Source organism: Tachyglossus aculeatus, chromosome 21, assembly GCF_015852505.1.
Source record: "Tachyglossus aculeatus isolate mTacAcu1 chromosome 21, mTacAcu1.pri, whole genome shotgun sequence".
Classification (NCBI taxonomy): Eukaryota; Metazoa; Chordata; class Mammalia; order Monotremata; family Tachyglossidae; genus Tachyglossus; species Tachyglossus aculeatus.
In genome coordinates, this window is record NC_052086.1 from 50,097,603 (window position 1) to 50,110,614 (window position 13,012).

Here is a 13,012-nt window from a genome sequence, read left to right on the forward strand (position 1 = left end):
CCAGCTGCCATCCAACCTCTACACCCACAGGGCTCCCCAGGCACAACCCATTACATAATTAGAATGCTCAACACACTTATGGCCTATTAGTTTAAGATTTTCTCACGATTACTAGTCAATCACCAAAAACATGAGGCCAAGGCACTCAGGATAAACATAGCAGTAGGTGCCAAAAGCAACCAAGTCTTGGAAAGAAATAGCCGGGCGTTTTCCCCAAGGAAGGACAAGGAGCTGCATGGGAGCAGGGACCGTGTGCTAACCAGTTTCTACATGTTTCACTTTCTCCATTTCCACAGGCCCTTAACTAAGGGTCCTGGAAAACCTCTGCATTCAGAGGGCATTCACAAAAAAAATCAAGCCAGAGTGGGATATTTTCCAAAATTTAAAAGTATTTGTGATTTTCTGAAATCACCTTGGATGGTCTGTTCCACCGAGAGCTATCTTCCCAGTGGGTATGGGGCTTGACCAGTGCCCTTCTTTTCTCCTTCCTAACCTCCCTTCAGATGACAGCATCATTTTGGAAAAGGGGGAAACTGGGGCTCAGAGTTATTTTGGCACTGGCTCAAGTTCCCTTGGTATGCCAGTAGAAGAACAAGGAAGGGAAAGAAGGCAGGTATTTCTTCCTCTCCGCTCAGTGTCATCATGCATTGCTCATCTTTCCATCACACCCAAACAGCTTGTTTTTCATACACGACATCCTAAAGGAGCTAAGAGAGAATGGCCTTGGGGGCCTTTCTCACTTCCAGTCTCAGCCCTCCTCTCCCTTCAGATCTGTGACTGTGCTCAGTCCCCAGCATGGGGGACCACTCCAATTGGGTGGGTGGGGTGGGGGGAACCCACAGGTTTTTGAGGGCTCTCTCCCAGCTTCATTCACTGCGGGACTCATACCAAAACCTGACAACTTCCAGTCTGGATCAAGCAGTGTGGTCTAGTGCAGTGAGCAAGGGCCTGGGTATCAGAAGGACCTGGGTTCTAATCCCAGCTCTGCCAATTTCTTGCTGCAGGACCTTGGGCAAGTCATTTCACCTCTCTGTGCTTCAGTTACCTCAGCTGTAAAATGGGGATTAAGACTGTGAGCCCAATATGGGACAGGACTATATCCAATCTGATTACCTTGTATCTATCTCAGCACTTAGAACTTCCCTGTGCTTCAGTTCCTCAGCTGTAAAATGGGATATCTATCCTTCCTGCTATTTAGACAATGAGCCTCATGCAGGACAGTGACTGTGTCCAATTGATTGTATCTACCCCAGCACTTAAAACAGTGCTTGTCACATAGTAAGCCCTTAACAAATACCATAAAAAAGGGCAAAACTGGCTGTTTTCTAGCCTGGTAGCTCTTTGAATCCTGTATCCTCTTAGTCCCCAACCCCTAAAATCCCTTCCCCCCTTGTATTCCTGCCCTCTAAGACATACCACCCCCACTTTTTTTTTCAAAATCAGAAAAATGACTCCCTGTGAACCTTGTATCTCTCTGCATAATGTTACTAATGCTAATATTAATGCCAAATGATGACTCCAGATCTTTGCCCTCTGGGGAATGCACTTAAAGGCGGGGGGTATCAAATGTGATTTTTTTTATGTTGTTTTGCTTATTTTGTTCCTTCTTTTTAATTTTGGAGAAGTTGACTTTTTTATAGTCAGTGCTTTTTTTTCCTATGACAGGTCCCCAAAATACTCTTCTTAGGGACCTGGGCCTGGGTTTGAGCCCGCAGAAATGCTGGTTATGGAAACCAGGTACAAGAGGTTCTGAATCACTGTTTTGGTGCTGACAGGACCTGACGACATCTTCAGAATTCGTGCACCATTTCCCTTTCTCTAATTTAAGTGTGTGTCCCCCTCTATTCCTTCCCTAGTTGCTGGTTTTTTATTAACACCTACCATGGGTCCATCACCTTCCTTACTGACAGACTAATCAGGATATCATTCTTGTGTATTCCTAGAGAAAAAATTCATCCTTCCAGTCACTCACTTAACTGACAAAATGTATGGTAGATGGGCTAGAGGTCAGGGATGTTGAGATAGGGGAGAGAAAGATAAAAGGACCAAGGAGGCCAATCCAACAGTGATATTACTGAGTCCTTAACTGTGGGCAGAGCAGTGTATTAAGTGCTTGGGAGGAATACATTACAAATGGTAGACACGATCCCTGTCCACAGAGGGCTTACCATCTAGAATCCAGTCAGTATAAAGTGTATAATGGTCTTGGGGGCAAGTTAAAAATTAGACATTGTCTTTAAAATCAAATAAGGCAAAGGAGGCAAAAATTGGGTAAAGAAAAGATGTGGCAAGAATTGGGACAGGACAAGGTGGCAAGAAGGTAAAGGTTCTTGAGGACACAGGGCCAGTGTCTTGTTATCCTTATATGTGCTCAAGCATTTACAGTGTTTTGCAGTCAGGTGGCATTCAATAAATACTATTGAGTGACTGTGTGGTTAAGGGAGCAATGAGGTGGAATTAGGGCTAGATTCACTCTCATGGCTCTCAAGCGCTTAGTACAGTGCTCTGCACACAGTAAGTGCTCAATAAATATGATTGAATGAAGGAATGAATGGCCCTTGATCAAGTAGCCTGGCCCTCGATCCAGTAGCCTGGCCCTCGATCCAGTAGCCTGGCCCTCTTCCAGACTCCTCCAAATTCTAGGGGTGGATGGGAGAGGAGAGACAAGGGGAGATGGGAGAATAGAAGAGAAGATCCCGCTCACAGATCCACTCCTTTGTAAAGTGAAGACAAGCAAACCCCTACCCTTTCACAGTGATTCCCAACTCTCTGGCCCCACTCACACCCCGCCTTGAGTTATTTATTGAGGGCTTCCTATATGCAGAGTCAGGAACAGAAGAGTCTCCCATTGTCAACGAAGAATGGGTCTCGATCCACTTCTCTGTGCCTCAGCTTCCTCAGCTGTAAAATAGGGTTTCAACACCTGTTCTCCTTCCTACTTAAGACTGGGACCCCTATGTGGGACAGGGACTGTGTACGACCTAATTGACTTGTACCTACCTCAGTGCTTGAACAGAGTTTGACACATAGTAAGTGCTCAACAAGTACTATAAAACAAGCAAATAAACAAGTGCCCTGGGTGTCCTCTGAAAATTTCAAAATTTCACCTCTGAGAATAGGACTGTTACCCTCTGAGCCCAGGGTCCTAAGAACAGTTACTAGGTACCCTGGGATTAGAACTAAGGAGATGTTCCTTCTGGTCTTAGTGGACTCAGCTATTGTGCTTCTGTTTCCCAAGTGGGTGATTTGCTAGATAGATTTCTACCGCAACCTGTGCTTCTGTATGATGGATGGATGGACACCCAGAATCCCAGCCAGCCCTCCAGGCCAAGGGTTGTGAAGACCCCAGTTCTGGTGGGGTGATGGGGCTTTGACTTGTCTTCCTTCTGATTGGCACAGAGCTGGAAGGCATGGGGGAGAAGGCCTTCCCTCATTCTCATAAAGCAAAAAGCCACTGGCAATTAATCAATCAATTGTATATAATAATAATAATGATGATGGTATTTGTTAAGTGCTTACTACATACAAAGCACTGTTCTAAGCGCTGGGGGGATACAAGGTGATCAGGTTGTCCCACGTGGGGCTCACAGTCTTAATCCCCAATTTACAGATCAGGTATATGGGTCACAGAGAAGTTAACACAGCTGACAAGTGGCTTAGCAGATATTCGAACCCATGACCTCTGACTCCCAAGCCCGTGCCCTTTCCACTGAGCTACGCATATACTGAGCACTTACTGAGTGCAGAGTAATAATCATTCATTCAATCATATTTATTGAGTACTTACTGTGTGCAGAGCACTGTACTATGTGCTTGGAAAGTACAATTCAGCAGTAAAGAGAGACAATAATAATTATGGTATCATTTTGGGCAGGGAATGTGTCTGTTTATTATTGCATTGCACTCTCCAAAGTATTTAATACAGTGCTCTGCACAAAATAGCACTCAATAAATACGATTGAATGAATGAATGAATGAATGAATGAATATGGGCCAAACACTATTCTATGAGTTGGGGTAGGTAGAAGGTTATCAGGTTGAATACAGTTCATGTCCCATATGGGGCTCACAGTCATAATTCCCATTTACAGATGAGGTAACTGAGGCACAGAGAAGCGAACTGAATTACCCAAGGTCACACAACAGACAAGTGATGAAGCTGGGATTAAAACCCAGATCCTTCTGACTCCCACGTTCATGGTCTAGCCACTAGGCCATGCCACTTCTCAGGTACTCTACTAAGCTCTTAGGAAAGCATGGTACAACAGAGTTGGTAGGTGTGAACCCCCCGCAACAAGGATCTTGTAATCTAGTAAGGGAATACAGATATTAAAATAAATTGGAGCTAGGGGAAGTAAAAGGATGTGTGCATAAATGCTGTAAGACTGGAGGTGGGGTTAGTATCAAAGCCTTTAAAGGGTTCAGACCCAAAATGCATAGGGGACGCCAAAGAGAAGGGTGAATAGGGTGGGGAAATAATAATAATAATAACAATAATGATGATGGTACTTGTTAAGTGCTTACTGTGTGCAAAGCACTGTTCTAAGAGCTGGGGGGATACAAGGTGATCAGGCTGTCCCACGTGGGGCTCACACTCTTCATCCAAATTTTACAGATGAGGGAACTGAGGCACAGAGAAGTTAAGTGAGAGGTTAGGGAAGCAGTAGTCACAGTGGTATTTATTAAGCACTACTATGTGCAGAGCACTTTACTAAGCACTGGGAAAGAATACATTGGTGGGACTTAGACTCAGACCCTGTCCCTCGAGGGGCTCAAAGTCTTTGAATACAAGCTGGGGAGAGGAGAGGAGAGACAGATACATCAGAAGCAGTGAAACAATAAAACACTAAGCAACATAAAAGTCAAGGACACACACAAAATAGAAACAAAAATCAGTAGAAGGCTGAGGCTACAGGAGCAGAATTTCAGGCTCCTAGTGGCTCAGAGTCCAAGACAGACCTGTAGCCACAGCAGTGGCTACTGCAGTCACTACTAGCCTTCCCGGAAAGGCTTCTAGGACAAAGTGTGATTTTAGTAGAACTCTGAAGATAGCAAAGCAGTGGGTTGCCAGATATCAAGGGGGAGAGGCATGACATCGTCTGCATTCATTCATTCATTCAATTATATTTATTGAGCGCTTACTGTATGCAGAGCACTGTACTAAGCACTTGGGAAGTACAAGCTGGCAACATATAGAGACGGTCCCTACCCAACGATGGGCTCACAGTCTAGAAGGGGGAGACAGACAACAAAACAAAACATGTAGACAGGTGTCAGAATCGTCAGAACAAATAGAATTAAAGCTACATGCACATCATTATCAAAATAAATAAAATAGTAAATATGTACAAGTAAAATAGAGTAATAAATCTGTACAAATACATAGATACACAAGTGCTGTTGGGAGGGGAAGGAGGTAGGACGGTGGGGTGGGGAGGAGGAGAGGGAAAAGGTTGCTCAGTCTGGGAAGGCCTCTTGGAGGAGGTGAGCTCTCAGTCTGCAAATATCCAAAGCCATTATTTCAGGTCTCCTAGTGGAGGGCAGTTTCAAACAGCCATGGAAGTAGTGGTGCTTTACCTAAAGTTGACCCAGACTCCTCTTTAAAGAAGCTTGCTTCTACTGATTGTCTCCTCCATATCTCTCTCTCCTCACCCACATCTCCCCAAGTTAAAACTGGACTGGGAGATGGGAGACTTTGATCCCCTGAGGCTACGGAAAGATCACTTTTCCTTGAAGTAGAAATTGTACTTTTTAAATATAGTATTTGTTAAGTGCTTAGTATGTGCTAGGATAGATACAAGCTGATCAGTTTGGACATAGTCCTATTCCCACATGGGGCTCATTGTTTGAAGCCCCATTTTACTTGTCACTTCCCTGCCCCATAAGATTCTTCCTTGGCCAGATGTGATTGGCCTAGCTGATCCTCTTCCTTCCTTCCCAGCTGACAATGAATCACTAGAAATAGTGAATAAGGTCAAAGTTCACTGGGAGACCACTTTATGAGGGTGACCATAAATCTCTGTTGGATTGTCAAAGTCCTGACAGTTGGGGTTTCCTGGCCATCCCATCTAGTTGGGAAGCAGCAGGGCCTCCCGGAAAGAGCACGGGCCTCAAAGCCGGGGACCTGGATTCATTCTTTCATTCAATCGTATTTATTGAGCACTTACTGTGTGCAGAGCACTGTACTAAGGGCTAGGGAGAGTACAATATAACAATAAGCAGACACATTCCCTGCCCACAGCAAGTTTACTAATCCCAGCTCCATTACTTGCCTGCAGTGTGACCATGGGTATCAGCCAGTTAATTTCTCTGTGCCTCAATTTCCTCATCTGTAAAATGGGGATGACGTACCCATTCTCCCTCTTGCTTAGACTCTGAGTGCCATGAGGGACAGGGACTGTATCTGCCCTGATTATCTTGCATCTGCCCCTAGAGCCAAGTACTATTCTTGGCACTTTGTAAGCACTTAACAAATACCACAGTTTCAGTTATTATTACTTGTTGATAGCCAAATTCAGACCATAACTACAGGATTGAGACCAGCGGGTTGGCTTTGTTTAACATCCCCCTCCCCCCTGCTCTGAATGCCTCTGCTCTGCTCTGACTTAGAAAGAGTGCCAACCAAATTTCATCAGAACCTCCAACTCAAATCAATCAATCAATGGTGTTTACCAAATGCTTACTATGCACAGAGCACTGTACTGAGTGCTTGGGAGAGTAAAATACAACAGAATTTGCAGATACGTTCCCTGCCCATAACAAGCTTACAGTCTAGTGGGGGAGACTAATGTGAATAAATAAGTAATTTATAATATATAATTTAGAAGACATGTAGAGAAGTGCTGTGGGGTTAGGGGTGGGGTGAATATCAAATATCCAAAAGGCACTGATCCAAGACTCTGATGTCATGGGATGCCGTGATGTCAGAATGACGTTCTGACATCAAGGCATTGGTTGCATCACGTTGGCTTGCTAGGCACCACATTCCAGAACCGATCAGGGTGAGTCCTTTTCCTTTCATGTTTCGTGGTCACCCTAATTAGAACACAGTTCAGTACGCGGCGGATTATAGTATGATCCTGTGGATTTGTTCTCAAATCTCCCACCCTCCTGCTTTATTAATGTTTGCCATCTCCAGAAACCAGGCCAACCATCCCCATGGCTCCTTCGGAGGGCACTGTCCTTCTAAGAGCAATAAGGCACAGATAACGCCCTCCCAGGTTGGCAGAGGCCTTTTATACAACTCAATGAATCATGTGAGTTTATGCCTTTGCTTTATGGCTCGTTGGTTTGGAACCAGTCCCAGGGCACTTCACTGGGAAGTTGGCTCACACAAGTTGGCTCACACCAGTGTCATCCCAGCCAACTCGTCAGCCACACCTGCCCTGAGACTCCAACAGACACCTCATCACACCTCTGCTAGCGAGCGAGTGGGCACGCTCTGACTGCTGAGTCAGCCTGTAGCCACCCGGGTGGGACCACCCCAGCAGAAATAAGGGCATCGTCCCCGGGGCTGCCCTGTTTCAGGGAAGGATGGGCAGATCAACCCCGAGTTCCATCTCGGACTACCTGTAGTGACATCACACAGTCGTCACCAACTCCCAGAAACCCTTCTCCCCACGCCCCCCACTTCTTTCCCTCCCCTGCTGAAGAAAATCTGCCCTGGAAGCTTTGCTCAGGGTCATGGCGTTGAGTAAAGTGACCCAGCCTGCTGGACAGAAGTAACTTGACCCTGGTAGCTATATTGTCATTTCCTTGAATGACAAGGACATTGAAGCCCAAATCTGCACTCAGAGATAGAGGCACAGGTCAGGACATGCCTAGCTATGTGGCAAAACGGGCAGAGGTTGTTGTTTTTTTTTAAAAGCTCTGACTCTTACTGGTAGAGAAAAGCAATTGACCCTGATTGAAGGATGTTGCTGTGGGGAGGGAATGGGTCTGTTGTTGTACTGTACTCCCCCAAGCGATTTGTACAGTGCTTTGCAAGCCGTAAGCGCTAAATAAATACAATTGAAAGAATGACTGAATAGTTCCCTTGGAAAGAGCTATTTCATTCAATCATCCCTCTTGCCTGAGTTTTTCTGGTGTTGAGATTTACAATGAAATACCCTCCCCCTCCCATCTTGTTCACTTCTTCCTTGACTTCCCATCTCTCTCCTGGAGTCCATCTTTACTAACTGAAAGTTCTGGGCTGAATTTCCACTCCACCACCCCCGAGCTTGCCTCCCCTGAATATACACTTCATTCTTTCACCCCTTTGCTCACCGCTATGCCAAACTGCTAGCCTCCATTATTCACCCTCAATATTTCAATTAGCTCACTATCACCTGAGACAGCTTGGGGATGGCTCTGCCCAAGGAGGTAGGAGTTGGAGAGGAAGAATTCTCCCTTTCAACCTATGAGTCTCTGAAAATCATTTCTGAATCATTACATGGGGAGGAAATGAGGGCGAAGAATGTTTTTGCAGAGAAAGTGAAAGGGCTATTGATACTAAGGTGACATGGTGACATAAGGCTGAGATTAAAACTTGCCCAAAAGAGCTCATGAATGATGCAAAAAATATTAGGTCAATGAGATGATGAACCATCCCTTCACTAAATCCGAGCACCTCCCAGACCTATGCTGGTAGCAATCCAATACTGAAGTTAGTCATCTGCCTATCTGATCAGGAACAAGGGAACAAAATGCAACTACAAATGCAACTTTCTCACCTACCCTCCTAAAAGTGTTGCTCATGTAAACATCATTCTTTTCAGGTCAAAGGGCCTCTTATTCATTCATTCATTCAATTGTATTTATTGAGCGCTTACTGTGTGCAGAGCACTGTACTAAGCGCTTGGGAAGTACAAGTTGGCAACATATAGAGAGGGTCCCTACCCAACAGTAGGCTAACAGTCTAGAAGGGGGAGACAGAGAACAAAACAAAACAACATGACTCCAACATGACTTCATTATTCTTCACTATATCCTGGAAAATCAGCATGACCTGGTGGAAAGAGCACAGGCCCCGGAGTCAGAGGACCTGGGTTCAAATACTGACTCTGCTACTGGTCTGTTGTGTGACCTTAGACAAGCCACTAAATTTCTGTGTGCTTCGGTTCCCTCAGCTGCATGAAGAGAGTTTAATTTTGGTACTTGTTAAGCACTTATTATGTGCCAAGTACTGGCCTATAGAAGTTAATCAGGTTGGATGCAGTTCCTGTCCCACATGGGACTCATACTCTTAATCCCCATTTTATAGATGAGGTAAATGAGGCCCAGAGAAGTGAAGTGATTTGCCCAAGGTCACATAGCAGACAAGTGGCACAGCCGGGATTGGAACCCAGGTTCTTCAGTTTTCCATCCTATTTAGACTGAGAGGCCTATGTGGGAACTGATTATCTTGTATCTACCACAGCACTTAAGCACAGTGCTTGACATATAGTTAAGTGCTTAACAAATACCACAATTATTAAAAAGACAGAAAGATAATGTTATCACCGCTTTTTAGAAAACAGAGAAATTGAGGCTTTGTCAGAGTTAGACTACTCGAGTTCACATTTGGACATTTGCCCAGTGGCCTGGGGGACCCTTACTGGAGGGGAAAAAATGAGGGTCAGTTTAGCCTAGTTCCACCATAATCTGGTTCCTTCCCCCTGCCCCCCTACAATCCCACTGGGGCATTAATCAATCAATCAATTCTATTCACTGATCCCCTTCTATGTACAGAGTACTTTCCTAAGAATTTGGGAGATTATAATAGAGGTAGAAGATATGATCGCTGCCCTCAAGGAGTTTACAGTCTAATGGAGGAGACTGACACAAACTAATTTACAGATAGAAAGTATTAGAGACTGGAAAGATGAGTATGTAGATAAATGAAAGCTTAAATAGTAGTGTATGTATGTCAATATGTACAAAAGTACTGTAGCTGTCCGTGAGTACATCAGCGTGGCTCAGCGTGGCTCCAAAGCATGGGCTTTGGAGTCAGAGTTCATGGGTTCAAATCCCAGCTCCACCAGTTGTCAGCTGTGTGACTTTGGGCAAGTCACTTCACTTCTCTGGGCCTCAGTTATCTCATCTGTAAAATGGGGATTAAGACTGTGAGCCCCCCGTGTGACAACCTGATCACCTTGTAACCTCCCCAGCACTTAGAACAGTGCTTTGCACATAGTAAGCACTTAATAAATGCCATAATTATTATTTCAGAGGGCATTGATAGGACAAGAGTCTTGACCTATGTGGTCGTGGTTTGGATAGAGAGGAAGGAGGAGGCTGGGAAATTTTACAGAGGAAGGATTTGGCGACAGATTGCTTGTAACTTCTCCAGCGCTTAGAACAGTGCTTTGCACATAGTAAGCACTTAACAAATACCATCATTATTATTATTTTGATTATTAGTATTATTATATAAGTGTTGAGGTAGTGCAAAATTGTCAAAATGGTAGCTGGGAGGGTGAACATTTTTTTGTGGGGAAGCTTACTTGAAGAGATGGGATTTCAAGAATGTTTTGAATGGGGAGAGCTGAGATCAGATAGTTGTGAAGAGAGGAGTTTCAGGGTACAGGAAGGGTAAGAGCAGCAAGGGGTCAGAGGAGGGAGAGCAGAGAACAAGCCCAAATGAGGAAGTGAGCGAGCAAAGAACAAAAAGTGTGAGCTGGGGTGTTGTGGGTCAAGAGAGTTGATTTTTTTTAATGACATTTATTAAGTGTTTACTATGTGCAAAGCACTTTCTAAGTGCTGGGGAAGTTACAGGATGATCAGGTTGTCCCACATGGGGCTCATAGTCTTCATCCCCATTTTACAGATGAGGTCACTGAGGCACAGAGAAGTTAAGTGAATTGCCCAAAGTCACACAGCTAACAAGTGGCGGAGCCAGGATTTGAAACCGTGACTTCTGACTCCAAAGCCTGGGCTCTTTTCCACTGAGCCATGTTGCTTCTCATGATTAGTAAGAGCAAGAGAGATTATGGAGTACCCTGAAGCAAATGGTCAGAAGTTTCTGTTTGATGCATAAAGGACATCACAAGGCGGGCCATGCCAAATGTTCCACCCTCTGGAAATTCCACCTATTGACCTTGCATCATCCGCATTGCTCAGAGTGCCCAAGGCCAAGTAAGTACTCATGAGCAGATGATGCTGAATCTCCTTTTTGTGACCTTTAGCACTGTTTGGACCCCAACAAGAGAACTATATCCAGTGCTGGATGCCATAACTGAAGAGTTACAGAGGATTAACTGAGGATGAGGATGCCCCCTTTAGCTCTGTTTCCCCACTGCCTCCAGAGACTTTGGGACTGTCAAGTCAAGGTTCAGGCATCCCTTTGATGCCTGCTAAGTAGACTCAATCAGGCCCATGATGACTTTGTGTTGCCTTGACCCTCAAAAGAAAGATTAGTGGGAGTCAGAGGACCTGGATCCTAATTCTGGCTCCACCACTTGTCTGCTTTGTGACTTTGAGTGAGTCATTTAACATTTCTGTGCCTCAGTTTCCTGATCTGTAAAATGGGGATTAAGAATCTGAGCTCTATGTGGAACAGGGACTTTGCCCAACCCGATCATCTTGTATCTACCCCAGTGCTTGGTACAGTGCCTAGTACTTAGTAAGTGCTTAACAAATACCACATTGGTATTTGTGTAATTCACTTAACTTCTCTGAGCCTCAGTTACCTCATCTGTAAAATGGGGATTAAGACTGTGAACCCCACATGAAACAATCTTGATTACCTTGTTTCCCCCCCACACCTCCCAGAGCTTAAACAGTACTTGGCACATAGTAAGAGCTTAACAAATACCAATATTATTAATAATAATTATTATTATTGCTAATAATAATAATCTCTCCAGGACTACCAGGGGAAAGGATAGCATATGGTTATTCTAGGATAAACTGGAAAATAGGGATAAGCAGAGGGTTTTCTATTTTTTTAATGGTATTTGTTGTGTGCTTACCATGTGCCAGGCCCTGTACTAAGCTCTGGGATGGATAGAAGGCAATTACTTTTATCTACTTCCACTTGTCTGCTTTGTGACCTTGGGCAAGTCACTCAATTTCTTTGTGCCTCAATTACCTTACTTGTAAAACGGGGATTAAGACTGAGAGCCCCATGTGGGACATGGACTGTGTCCAACCTGATTAGCTCTATCTACCACAGAGCTTAGTACAGTGCCTGGCACATAGTAAGTACTTAACAAATACCATAAAAAAAGGTTGGGCATGGTCCATGTCCCACATGGGCCTCACAGTCTTAATCCCCATATTACAGAGGAAGTAACTGCGACACAGAGAAGTTAAGTGAATTGCCCATGGTCACCCAGCAGGCAAGTGGAAGAGCCAGGATCAGACTCCAGGTCCTCTGAACCCCAGGCCTGTGCTCTATCCACTTAGACCACTCTGCTTCTCAGGGGGAGGACTGCCACTTCCTCATCGCTCCCTGGATATCACTGGAAAATATTAATAATGACAATAGTATCTGTTAAGCACTTATTCACCTCTCAGGGTCGCATCTAAAGAGTTTCCAGTACTCTACCAGTCTCGACTATGGGAGGGAGAGTCAAGTAGAGGCCTGTCCACTCCATTCCTTGCTTGGGCAGTGGCTAGTGAGTGGAAGGCAATCTGCTACATGTCAAAACTCACCTGTTCTGGGCATCAGGGGCATGGGAGAGAGTTGAAGATGGAGACTCAGGTTTACTGCATGGAAAGAGGCAGTGGTAAGCCACTTCCATATTTTTACCAAGAAAACTCTATGGATACATTACCAGAACGATTGCAGAAGGAGTTGGGGCATTCTGGGAGAGATGTGTCCATGACGTTTGTATGGGTCAGACACGCCTCAACAGCATAAAACAACAACAACAAGCATTTATTAAGTACCAAGCTCCATCCTCTAGTATGTAAGCTCCTTGTGGGCAGGAAACGTGTCTACCAACTCTATTGTATTGTAATAATAGTAATGATTATTATTATTATAATTATGGTTATTGTTAAGTGCTTACTGTGTGCCAGGCACTGTACCAAGTGCTGAGGTGGATAC

At 44.7% G+C, this 13,012-nt stretch overlaps 1 non-coding gene across 1 annotated transcript; it reads left to right on the forward strand.

Moving 5' to 3' along the window:
* Positions 1-12,467: 12,467 nt before the first annotated feature.
* Positions 12,468-12,605, forward strand: LOC119943099. Its single transcript, XR_005455580.1, has one exon. It is a non-coding gene; the product is annotated as a small nucleolar RNA SNORA7 (small nucleolar RNA).
* Positions 12,606-13,012: the final 407 nt, after the last annotated feature.